This window comes from Haliaeetus albicilla, chromosome 2, assembly GCF_947461875.1.
Source record: "Haliaeetus albicilla chromosome 2, bHalAlb1.1, whole genome shotgun sequence".
Taxonomy (NCBI): Eukaryota; Metazoa; Chordata; class Aves; order Accipitriformes; family Accipitridae; genus Haliaeetus; species Haliaeetus albicilla.
This window is the reverse complement of record NC_091484.1, coordinates 46,081,252-46,094,742: the sequence shown is the minus strand read 5'-3', so window position 1 is coordinate 46,094,742 and position 13,491 is coordinate 46,081,252. Positions and strand designations below refer to the sequence as shown.

At 42.2% G+C, this 13,491-nt stretch overlaps 1 protein-coding gene across 1 annotated transcript in view; it reads left to right on the top strand.

Annotated features, from left to right (window-relative positions):
* The first annotated feature begins 6,997 nt into the window (after positions 1–6,997).
* The window catches only part of ABCB5 (ATP binding cassette subfamily B member 5), a 58,823-nt gene continuing 52,329 nt past the window's right edge, over positions 6,998–13,491 (top strand). The window contains exon 1 of the mRNA XM_069773596.1: positions 6,998–7,137. The gene's annotated coding sequence lies outside the window, so the exon portion shown is untranslated. The remainder of the gene's footprint in view (positions 7,138–13,491) is intronic.

Here is a 13,491-nt window from a genome sequence, read left to right as displayed (position 1 = left end):
TGACAATTGCTTTAAATTCTTTATGAGAAATAAGCACTGAATGTACAGAATGGAAGGCTTTTATCCACAAAGCTTTAATTTCAGAGACACCAAAATCAGCTGATTTTGCCAGTGGATTCAGTAGGTCCAAATAACTCTGCGTGTACCTTTAATTCATAGTTTATTAGTTATACTGCAGGAGCAGCCAGGATCCCGGTTACTCACCTGCTGTGCTGTGGGCAACCCAAGCCCCAAACAAAAAGACAGGGCCCCGCCTCAGGAGTCCATCAAAGTCAGGACGATCCGTTCGGGATGCTGTGGACAGGAGGAGCGTTGGTTTGGGGGAATTTGGTGGGTGCCCCAGAGTGACAGGGTGGGAACCTGCTCTCCATCCTTTGGGGAGGGCCACACGGATGGGTACAGATTCATGTGGAGCAGCGGTAGGACCCACCCAGCCAAACCCCCCCCCCGTTGGACCTCTCATGCTTTCCTCCCTACTTTCTGTAGCAGCTGGTTTACAAACCAGGAGGGGGGTGAGAGCAGCATAGTGGTGCTGGGGGGCTGGGGCCAGCTCGGGCCAGCTCAGGAGGAGCCCCGCCGGGGAATCCCAGCCCCAGCTCAGGATTTGAGCACTGTGACCAGCGCCCCATCACCACGGCCCCTCTGCTCAGCAGCAGCAGTGCCCACACAAGCCAGCCGCTGCCCTCTCGATTACTGTATCATACTCCTCTTCGCCTCTTTTCCTGCATTTTCAATGCTCTGAGGAGAAAGAATTAGGATCCCTAACTCATATGCCTTCTATAGGAGAGCCAACTTGTGCGCTCGAGACTGGTGGTGTGTCAGGACTTCTCCTTACAGAAAAGCGAGCTCTCCCTTTCTGCTCATGCCTCGGGTTTGTGTAGGAGTCTTTGGTAATGTTAAGTACAGGCTTCTTTTCAGTTTCGTCCAGTGGTTTTAGGTCTCAGGGGTACTCCTCCTTCTCCCCATCAAGGGGATCCCTCCTCCACACATGAACTGGTCAGCTATTCATACAAATACTGTTTATTTTTCTGGTTTTGAATCATGCCTGTTAAAGAATTGGCTTTGCTGCAAGAGCGGCGTCCCTGGGATTTGGAACTGGCTATGTGCCACCATTTCCACATGCAAATCCTTGGAGCTACTCTCAGCTTTTCCATCATGGCTTTGTGCTTCTACAGCCTTCACGGGTATCGTTACTTATTTATTTTCTCTTTTTTTGATGCACATCTGAAACTAGGCATCTGATTGTGCCTTTCAGACTTTAAAACAAGTTAAAAAAGCAGGAATCATGGATCTGATGAAGGCTGGCTGCTCTCCATCCACCAGAAGCCTCCCCATCTTTCCCCGATAACCGCAGCACCCTCTCTCATGTCCCTGTTTATTTGCTTGGCAGAACAGAGTTTGAAGCAATGCACATGCCGACCTGCAGGCTGGTGTGCCGACAGGCCAGCAACAACTAGCTTTCAGAAAGGGTAAGGGGACACTGCTGTTTCCATGCCTTGTGTCCCCAGGTACCATTTTATTCCACCCCAAACTGGGAGAAATTTCTACACTTAAGAACTGTAGACTGCTGTCATCTTTCAGAAGTTATTACAGGCAAGTGACCACCTGAAAAACGATGTGATGGTGCAAATCTCTCTTTCTCCTGCTTTTTTTGTTATTTTTTAGAAAACCACAATAAAAGTTAAATCAGCAGTTCTTAAGCTTTTTCCTGTGGTTGATTTGGGCAAACAATGGTGCCCATCCACTTTGCAGTTGTCACTGGGTTTATATCCCTGATGAAAAAACAGTAATGAAAATGGAGTTGGGGAGGAGATGTCCCACATGAGCAATAGGCTGCCAGTAAAGCCTATTGAAAGGACGCTGCTGCTGTTGCTTTGTATTATTATTGTACTAACAAGGTTGAGTATCAGCTTTATATGACTGCTTTTTTCTTGAAATACTACTTAGGTAACTAGTATCGTATCTCACTGGAAGCAAACATCATATGTCAGAGCTTTCCACGCTATGACTTATAGAAATCTTCCCCACTTTTCTTCAAGGGAGGAAAAAAGGTGTGGATCCAAAGAATGTCAGCAAGAAAAAAAATATCAAGTAATAACAGTACACTCAACACCATGAAACAGAGGCCTGGAAACAAAATAGGCAATGAGATTCCAAAAAACTCAACTGGGAAATTAGGGACACTTCCGTAATTTCAATGTTTAGACTTATTAATTGTAATTTACTTTTAAAACGGTATTTCATCAGGAAGCCTAATTTCATTTTGTTAGACCTTTATACTTCTACATTTTCAGCCATTTTACTTTTTTTCTTTTTTTCACAAATTTGAAGACAGTGGAGCTCTATAAACAGGAGAGAAAGCAAAGTTTAGTGTTGTGACAATACATCAAATAGTTGTTTTGGTTGACTAATCTATTAAAGTAGTAGTGTTTGCGCGACATCATAAATTGTGCAATGACAAACTGTACTTCCAACTTGGTGTATGACTTTGGTTTTCTAGTTTGGTTTACTACACTGTAAATAACTACCTTGCATCTGGGTTGATTTGTTTATTCACTTGCAGCTGAAAAAAAAAACAACCCAGTTTTGCAATAGTTAAATAGAGCAATTGTGCCATCCAGTGGCTAGCTAGGTTAACTCATTTCTTCTCGTTCCACATGATCATTTGGTATTTCTTGTTTCTTATTCAAAAAGTATCTAATTATTACAATGTACAATGATCATTCCATTCCTGCATACCATTAATATATGTAATAAACATGTTAATTCTATTCACACTTTTTTCCTAATATCCTACTCAAACTGAAGGCCCAAAAGAGAAGAAAGGTGTGCCATATATCCTTCTGGATCAATCAGAGATAAGTTACAGGTTACTACACATCCTGTCATCAAATGCCATGGACCACTCACAAGAGTGAGCCAGGAAAAACATAAGTCTTGACTCAGCTTGTCAGCTGTGCCCATGGACCATGGCAGAACCTTTGATGAAGTTTTCCAAATATAACTTTTTGTAATAACAACCATAACTGAGTTTATAAATTGGTTCATGAAACACCTCTGTGACTGTCTGAAAGAAAGAGTCAGCGGAGGCAGACAATATGACAAAATAATCCCCCAGTATGATTACATTCTTAAATGATCAGTCTCACTTATTTCACCTCCATAATTTCTAAAGCAATTCTCTGGAGCACAGGGTGAGATCTGGTCTTTGTTGCCTGAGTCTGTACTGAGTAGAATGGGAAATATGGCCTTGAGTCATGACTTGAAAAGGTCTCCTCATTTCCAAACCAAAGTCTACTGTGATCACTTCTGAGGAAGAAGGACCTTCCTGATTGCAACATTTTGTTGGTGAACCGCAAGCCTGTTTTGGGGGAAAGCCTCATTGCGCAAATTAGCTTTCTGGCATCCCTGTGAAGGCTCCAATTTGGACAAAAGCAACACATGGGAAAGAAAAAAAAACAAGCAGAAGGTGCTCGGCAGAGGGAAAATGCAAGGGAAGAGGCTCAGACATGTATAATGGTACACAGCTGCCACAGTGTTGAAGGCGGGAAATGGATTCTGATGGACTATTCTGGCTCCTTGTCCTACTCCTGTGTTTTGAGACCTTCCATTGCCCTGAAACAATAACCTTGTGCAGACGAAGTTGCACGTCCCAGGGACTGTCACCTGGAGAAAAAGTGCATCATTAAAATAGAGTGGGGGCCTCACACTGTGGGTACCGCTCATGAAGGGAAATCTCATGATCCCAGCGTACAGTTACAGCTTGGTTCTTTTACAAGAGCCCTGCGCTCTCACAACCCTGGCAGTGGAGGGGAATGCCCAGCTGCCTCTCTCTTAAGAGATAGGCTGTCCGTTGATTTTCACTTGGGTTTAATTGTAGCTTTTCAGCTTCTTGGACTCTGCACGCAGTCCAGCTGTGGAGTCCTTCCAGGAGCAGCATAAACATGCATCGTGACCTCATGCAAAGCACCCTACTCAGGTGCAGCAGCCAATCCAGCCCCCTTTCTGGTGTGTCCTCCCCATCTCCCTTCTCCACTGCATTCCCAACATAGGTGTGACTCACGATATCTTAAAGTGATTCCTCAAGGATTAAGTATTTCCCAACATATTTTCTTGAACACAAGCAGCAACTTCCCCTATGCCAAGAAGGACTTCCAGGGAAATCTCTGTGTAATGCTGTCCTGCCTTTCAGGACCATGAATCACTGCACATCGGTGCCTTATGTACTCCACCACACTGTGATATGAGAGACTAGTTAACACGCTGATAATGCGTTTGCTATATAGACACAGGAAGGCTCTCCAACAAGGAAACTGTTTCATCTCAACAAAATTCTACCTTGGCCTGGAGTTTAGAAGGTGGCTACAGATTTAGAGAGTGTCTTGATTTCTAGAGGGCCAATCTAAAAGGGACTTAAAACAACTTTTCTCCTGGCAAGAGTACAGCATTTTCAAGGCTTCTTAAAAATGAGGCAGCAAAATCACTGGTCACTTTTGAAAATGTTGTTTGAGATACTTTGTCCCTGATGCACACAGCTCACATTTACAAAACAGTGTTTGTTCACACCGTACCTCCACACCTGGAAAGTTCATACTATTGCTTTTATTTTAGATATTACCATTTCTTCATATGAGAGAGATTACATAGAATATATTATATATATATTATTTATGTTATGTTATGTTGTATAATATATATTTGTCATAATATATACAAATCTATTCTCAGAAAAGAGATGAATAACAGCTAAATGCAGAAGTTCACTGCTAGTTGTTTTTTTCCTTTTCTAAATCATTATAAAAAACTAATGTATTTTTTAAACAAAACAAAACAACAGAAAACAAAGCCCAGGATTGAGAGGTCAGGAGGGATGGAGAAGCAAAAGCTTCCCAAACCAAATTTTTCTCACCTCCTCAGTTGCGAAACTCTAAGGAGACCAAATGACAATTTTGAATATTTGTGGGGAAAAAAAAGCCAAAAAATCCTACCCAAGAGCAAGCCCCAGCCTCCCAAGGCAGATGAAGAATTCACTGTTCTGGAGCCCTTTGAAGAAGGAAAGTGCTGACAGTCATCACTATTTCGCTCCCACCACGCATGTGTCTGCTGGGCAGACCTCTGCCACCCCTCCTGCTTGGATCCCATTGATCAAATCCAGCTGAAGTTGGGGCAAGGCATGGATACAGATTTGTGGCTGAGATCAGCATTGCTGTGATGACCATGGTTCAGATCGAAGAAGAAAAAAATCAGTTTGAGCCCTCTTGAAGAAACTTTATTGAATTTTTTACTGAATAATTTTTACTGGACAGATGACCTAATGTAGTCCGGGAAAGCTTAACTCTTTCTAACAGCCTGAATGAGTATTTTATGGGTTTATAGTAAACTGCAGCCCTCACATTTAGCACCAAGAGAAGGAAGCAGTATGAGTGCTTTAACACGGCTAATACCCTGGCCAGGTAGTTAATAATGAGCCAAATGTAGAGAAGTGCTGGTAGGGATATTTTTCCATTCTCACCATATTGCTAGAAGCGTTGGCACAGCTTTTTGAGTCAAATCTGAGTAGGAAGGACATAAGGCCATGATGATTAGCTAGAGCATGTCTCCCTCACAGAGGCTGTTACAGTAGCTTTCTAATTTGCATGAACTCCCGAGCATTAGACTTGGTGGGGGAGATTTTTTCAAAAGCATATGAGGGGTTTTGGAGTTTTTGAAACTTCCCCATGGTATCTATTAACCAGAAGAAATGCAAAGCTGATCTCCAGTGATACTTGCTGGTTTTCAAAACCTCACTCCTCCATCCCAGAGCAGCTCATTCATCTAAGTTCCTTAACTGTGGTGAAACCCCAGTGATTTCAAAGCAGCTGTGGTGAGACTTTTGCTATATTTCACAGGAACATGCCAGTCGCACCCCAGAAACCCAGCGCTTTTCACCACAAGGCCCCTGCCACACTGTAGCCTTTGAGGAGGCTTGAGCTGACTGCATCCACAGTAGCTGTCAGTTCAGATGAAAAACATGCATCCTCTCCACTCCTGGCAGTGTCTCAGCTTCCTGAGCTGAGAGAACCCTCCACTGCAGGCTGGCACCAGTGTGAGCACTGAGGGGTGGCTGGCAGTGAGGACATGGGCTCCGAGCTGGAGCCGCGGCCCTGAGCTGGCGTGGTCACTCGTGGCTGTGCATTATTAGCAGATGAATCGTATGCCTGGTGACGAGGAGGTTGAAGGGGAAGGAGGCACGCTGAACGCCCTCCACCTCATAAACCTGCCCTGTTGATGCAACGTTAGAGCTAGGCTGGACCTGCAAAGAAGATGGCGGTCACTGGGCTGAGCTTTCAGCCCACTGGGGTATGTCTGGCTTCAGTTATCCCACTGCTTTCAGATTCCTGTGTATTGGGTTTTCATGGTTCCCTAATTAAGTCTCTCTGCTCCTTTTCCATCAGTTTTTGCCTTCCTAAGCCTGGCTGCCCATGTCCCTTCTCAGGGAGCTCTTGGCCCTGCAGGCATGAACTTCTGTTGAAGTTAAAGCTAATCTCTGATAGTTTTGATATGCTCGGGCCATCTTCCAGGGGCTGCTCCGTAAAAGCACAAACACAATGATGAGTCAGGCTCATGCTTTTTAGGACTGTGTATTTGTCCCATCTAAGGTTTATCTATAGCAGAAGATAACAGCCAAGCCTGACCTCTTCTTAGGACACATTTATTAGCACAGTGCAAAATAGTCATTTTCATTTATCATAAAAAGCAATTGCCATGATATCAAGTTTGTAAGGAAACTTGGTCAAAGGCAATCATCAGAGATGATTCTCTGTCTTCTTCCAGCTATGAATTCTTCTGCAGCAGTAGTATTTGTGACCTACACTGACACAAATTGCTCTGAATAATTAATTTCTCTCACAGTGGTCACCACCCAGGGGAGGATGCCAAACCTCTTTTTGCGCTGTCTCATTAGTCAGAAGTAATGAGCATGTGTACAAATTGCAACTCTGATTCCTAAAACTTCAGACAGGGAGGCAGCATCAGGAATAAACTACCAGAACTCAGCAACAAGTTTGCTTTTGGCTGTGCTGTTTTGTGTTCATATCCAGATCTACAGCTACTTGGTAACCTGCGTTCACTCAACTTTTCTCACCATCTAAGGTTACGGTAAACAGACTTTTTCCTCATTTGTAGTACTGTCGTCCCACATATCATTTTCCTGCTGTGTTTTCCAGTGGACTTTTCATGTCTAAGATTCTTTTGTCTTAGGAATTCATGGTCACTTTTAGAGTAATTATGGGTTTACTTTAAAAGCCTTCAGTAATATGTTGCATTGAAAGCTCAGGACCCGGGCAGCAGTTACTGCCTGCCTTCAGTACTGGTACAGTGTGTCAGCGATGCAACCATTCTCCAAATTCTTTCTAACATTCCTGTTCTCCTAGAAGTATTTCTGTTGCTGTGATTGCTGATTTATATAATATAACTGTGAAGAGAAGCAGACTACCTGCAGGATAGTCCTAATTTGTAAGAGGCTACCTGACCTTAATCTTTCATGAAGCTCCTTCCAGAACTTCACATTCACTTGTTGTCTTCTTCCACATCTGCAGCATCACTAACCTTTTGGAGAGGAAGCAGAACGATTAAGTAGACAACCTGTGGACTATTAAAACATTGATAGTGTTGAAAGGTACAGGCTTTTGCCCACCACATCTGGTGTTGGCCTTCTCATGACAAGGGAAGGAGATTTTGAAGTGGTTTCCTCAAAACTATTCCTCTGCCCCTGACAACCTCTGGTGTGTAAGTGTTGGTTCAAGGTCTGGTTTTTATACATACCTAACCATGATGGGTCATAAACGCACATTGTCTGGTTACAGTGGAGTTATTAATAAGGTGAACGGTTATAAATGGTTACAAGAGGCATAAACTCTAATTGAAAGAGATGATCCTCGGTCAATGTTAATAACAACCGCACATGGTGTAACTTACAGATCAAAGTAGCTCCAGCACTGCTGTAGCTTTCATGGCTTCTAAAAAAATTTCTTCTGTTGAAAGCTCCCAGGCTTCATTTCTGCCTGATTTCCATTGATTTGCTGAATAGCTATTGATTTTGATGGGTTTGACTTCTCTTTTCTTCTTAGGGAATTTGATACCGTTTCATACAGCTTTTATGGGAGAGCTTTATGGAACTACCTTTGTCCCATTTGGGGTTGACTCACCATGAGTTCCCCATGCTCAGATGAGCAAAGTGCAAGCAGGGCTTCTGTGGTCATCCAGGAAGAGCCCAGCTGTGGGGCAGATGTGCTCTAGCACATGCCACCATGCGCAGAGCCAAGCAGCAGCTGTGCGAGGTGGATCACCAGCCAGGAAGAGAGGCCCCACACCCCACTGTCACACCACGTACAGAAACGTCACGGGGCTAAGGCTGCATCAGGGCAGGGGCAGAGTGATGTGGAAACCAGGCTTTTTTCTGTAGGTACACTTTAAGTCACCAAGGTGCTTTAATTTGGGTTGGTTCAAAACACTGAGTACCAGCATGGAGAAAATTCATCACTATGAATGACACAACGTGAAGATGAAGGTCAAAAAGATAAAGTTTTTCTGAGATGAGGTCAGCAGAGTAAAAAGAGAAACTGGGCACAAAGGAGCAAGGTTAATACAAATTTTTTTTAAGATAAAAGTAATTAAGTATTGAATGCAAGGCAGACATCTCCTGCAATTACACAGATATGGAGTCCTCTCTCTTGCAATTCCCTTCCAAATCATTGGGAGCTCCTCTGCCCAGATAGACATTTCTCCTTGATCCTGTAAGTTAAAATTGGTCACAGTCAATTTGCTAGACCTTACCATCAAGCCAGCATTGGGATGGGAGAGCAAAGCTTAAGGGCAGAGTAGCATTACAGGCTCAGTTTGCCTATGATGTCTTGGAGCTGCTGTCATGTCACTAGCACAAATTGCATGTGCAGAAACAGGTTGAACAAAATTTGGTTGAAAGTTTGCTCCTTGCAAAAATTGACTGTGCAAGTCCTAAGGGAGTTTTTAATTCCAAATTCCTTGTGCAAAATAAAATGGGCATAGAACCATTGCCAGCTTTTTCTGAGATAAAATCACAAACTTAGGAACTTGTGGTGACTTAATTGGTTATTCATTTACTTTTTTATTATTTTTTAACAGGCTGCGTTAATTTCTTTCTAAAAACTAGAACAAAGGCTTTTGCTGAGTGTTTGCTGGCAGGATCTGGGAACTGGCAGCACCAGATTGAACGCTGCTGCTTAGCAATCCAGTTGCCTTTTGCTGAGGACAATAGAATTTCATTACTGTATTTTCTTTACTTCTGTTAAAGTGGCACAAAGACACCCTAACCAACATCCAGCCTTTTCATGTCAGATGTAATACACAGAGCTGTATGACTTAACTAAATCTGTTAACACAGGATAGGAAAAGGAAGTGCTTAATTTTAGGGAGAGAAAATAAGGAAATTAGGGCAAGACAGCACTGAAGTTGTGACAGGGCATAGCCAAGAACAAGCACTTGTCTAAGGTCAGCTGCAGGGACGTGGCTTTGCTGGCAGTGAGTAGATATGCTCCTGCCTGCCTCAGGGTGGATTAAATGCTGAGTGCAAGCAGATGTGGGGCTTATTCCCACATCATTGCTGCTTCTTATTGCAAATATTTCCAGAGTTGAAGGTAGTTTGTTTCGTAGGACTGGAAGAACTGCCATGCAAGAAGCCGTCCTCTCCTCTTCCGCTGACACTGAATTTATGAGCTCTAAAGAAAAATACAGCCATTCATTCTGGATAGTACAGTCTGCTGTGCCTGTACAAAACTTACTTGCAGGTACCAGTGACAATGTTGACAAATGTGTCTGCTCCCAAGTATAAGGTGACGTTTTCAAATGTTCACCACCCAGAAGCTGTTAGTCAATGGGCACTTGAAAAAAAATATCTGTTTTCATTAAGAGTTCTTCTTCCTCACCAAGTGCCTTATTCAACAGCTAATCGACTCCCCGCCTTGGTCTCCACAAGTAGTGAATAAGTTGTTGATAAGTTATTTTGGAAAGAACCCCAATGATGGAATTTTTTTCCTTCTTTACATTTGGACAAAGTACAATAACAGGTTTGGGGAAATAATTGGAGTTTAGGCCCAAAACAAATTTATATTCTCTCATCAAAACAACCCAGAAGATGAAAAATATATTTTCAAGGGAGAAGAAAAGTTTGGACTTTTTTCCACAAAACAAAGGGTTAGAGTGCTGTATTTGAGGAGAAAAAGGAAAGGAGAAATCTATTTCTGAAAAGTCAGAGGAAAAAACATAAGAAGTCATAATTCAGAATTGAAGAAAATCAAAATATCCTACTTTTGAAACCCCAGGTTTGATTTTCTCCTTTTTTTTTTTTTTTTGGCCAGAAGTATGTGTAGGATTTGGTAAAAGCTTACAAACTGTTTTAGCCAGCAGGAAGCTGCATTTTTATATGGAAGAGAAGGGTTGTTTTCAATTTGGATCCACTCTCAGTTGCAGAAGCTGCCCCAGCCAGCCCTGCTGGTAAGGGGAACATGTGCTGGCTGCTCCTCTCCAGTACTGGTATCTCCAGCTGTACCCCCAGGCTATCAGTACAGGAAGGCAGAGTCCTAGAGGTTATCCTTTGCCTCCAGCTTCTGCATTTGTATTTAAGTTCAATCAGCAGATGAAGAGTTCAGAGCAGTGACGGGGCTCCAGGACCTCAGTGCCACCCAGCAAGGGTCCAAACCTCAGAGAGACAGCGCAAGGCTTGGTCCTCTCACTGCTCAGCTGCACAATTTGCTTTCTGACCAGCTTCATCAAACAGAACAAGTCCTGTCATGGTTTGGAGGCACTGGAAGGCTTTGGGAAAACTCCAGGCTTCAAATGCCATGGATACTTGTTCACTGCAAAAGTACAAATGACCAGAATGGGTGAAAAGTTTAATTCGATTTTGTCTTGTTCCTTTTCAAATGTGGTCCCATTCATATTTTCAGGTCACGGTTTCTAGTTACTGCAGTGGACTTACTCATACAGCACTAGAAATTCTGACTGAAGATGTGTTTGTTTTCTAAACTTTCCCCAATACGTGGGCTGGAAAATTTTCCCCACTCAGAGCTTCCACTTTTTTTTCCATTTTACTCATCAAACAAAAGCTAGGCAGCCTAGCTATTTCTGCATATACTCTGTACACTTTTTCAGTGAATTACTTGATCAATTTTTACAGCCCCAAATCCAGTCAATGTGAAAAAATACTTAATTCTATTTTTTACAAAATACTTTAGCTGCACATCTGGAGTTCTTAACTTAACATGAAAAGATAGGCCTTCTATTATGGCAAACCTTTTTCTTCCCCCCTTTACTTCTGGGGATCCCTCAGACACCTTCCAACTGGTACTAGACAAACTGATTTGACCAAATGATAGCTTCTTTCTTTAAATATGTCCATACTTGAATGACTAATTCAAAGCAGCCTGTACTTTTGTTTCCTCATTAAGTGCTGTATCAGATCAGATAGCGTGGAGTATATATTACATCAAGCCAAGCAAGATATGAAAGCCATCAGATCATAGTATTTTCTAATATTTTTTGGTCAATTTAATGAGCTTTCAAAAATGTAATGAAAAATCTATGAAGTGCGTATTTGGAATGGCTTAAGCTACACAAACCCAGGTAAAGCATCCCAAGCATCCTCTGCCTGCAATGGGAAATGCATAACCTGACAAGACAACTTGTATCAAAAGGCAGCCCCAACGCAGTTGCCACATGGAGGAGCTGCCACTGCCCTTGAAGCTACGCAGCTCTCCTCTCTGCAGAGCAGCAATGCTCCTCTCCTCTTCCCTTCAGCTGTAATGCCCACCTCTTCCTGGTATTAGCTCCCTACACGCTTGTTGGATTATGTGGTCTCCCTCTAAAAAAAAAGCCCCCAAAATCATTTACAGAAGCATCAGTCCAGATATGACAAAGTACTTCAGAAATTTTTATATATGCTCATTACCGAACAGAATATTTTCCACAGTATTAATAACCTCAGCCTCTTTCATTAATCAGGTAGACCACAGTATCCTTTAATACCCTACTGCTGTCAGCTGGACCACTCTGCAGGTGCAAGTAGGTTCAACAATTTTTTCTCAAGTAATGTAGGAGACATTGGTATTTGCCTGAAATGTACTATGCCATGTCTCTTCAGATTCAACTTCAGTGGCAGGATTGCTAAACTGAGCTGCCCAGGTGCTTTTAGTGAGGTGATTCCCAGACCAGCCTTTGCAGGGTTGGCTTTCTCTTCCTCTCAGAAATACATAAGTGGAAGGTCAACTGTGACTATATAGGACTGGATCATTTAAATTATGAAGGAAGACCTTTTTATTTTTTTTTAAGAATATTCTATATTTTTCTGTTCCCCTTCAACTAATGTCAGCTTAAAGAAAAATCCTTCCTAAATAATGTAATTATGGAACTGAACTTTGAACTGTGGTGCAAGCTGGAAAGCACTCTAACTGGACATCTTCAGGTTGCAAGTGGAGGCTATACTTTTTCAAAGCAATCTTCCTTTAGAGATTTAACTGCTTTCTGTGATTTAGAAATACTATAAGCATGATTTTTTTCTGACAGCATTTTGGCTTTTCTACTTGCAGTCCCAACGGGGTCCTTCAATTTTTAGATAAGCAGATATGAAAAATAAACTTTGCTTAGAAGAGAGCCAACTTGAGCAAACATTAAAAAATGCTGGATACTGAGTTGGGGATAAACTCAAATACATTCTTTTATGTCATCCAGTTCCATTACCTAATATTTGAATGGGGCATCAGAACAAAACCAGCATTTCAGTGAAGGTGTCAGCAGTAAATAGTTAACTTTCAGGAAAAGCACTATCTGCTTCAACATTTCTGGGCCATTGGTTTTGATTTGTTTGGGGTTGGGTTGGTTTTTTTTCCTCCCTTGGCTATGAAGGGTTTTTATTAGTTTCCTGAAAGTGTGCAGTATGTCTGCAAGTTCTCTGAATTGGCCATCTCCCCTTCACATGACTTACCTAGTGGAGTCTGTTTTCAATGTTTTTTATCTTCTTTCAGGTATTGAACATATAATAAATACAAAGTTAGAAAGCCCTATGATTTTTGCAGTGCCAGCGAGGTCTCATGTGATTAACCTGCCGAGTAGGGCATGAAATGCTAAGAAACAAATGTTCCACGAGACAGGAACTGCACACAGCAAATGGAGCAAACCATGTTTTAATGCTTTATATGAATGGTTCTGCTTTGTTTTCCCAAGAGTAAATGAATATTTTATTATTTTTGGTTGATATACTGAAACTGATAAATACACGAATGCCAATTACTGATAACAGCCTATGGACAAAAATTAAGCAAACTGCATGTGTGGGAGAGAAAAAGGCATACAGTCCTGCTCTGCTTGAGGTCAAATACATGAGTTTCAAGCTTAGCTAAAAAGCCAGACCATTCTGTTTCATTTACACATCAAGGCCACCTCCATTAATCCAGTAAACTGGATCAGGAGGTGATTGAATTT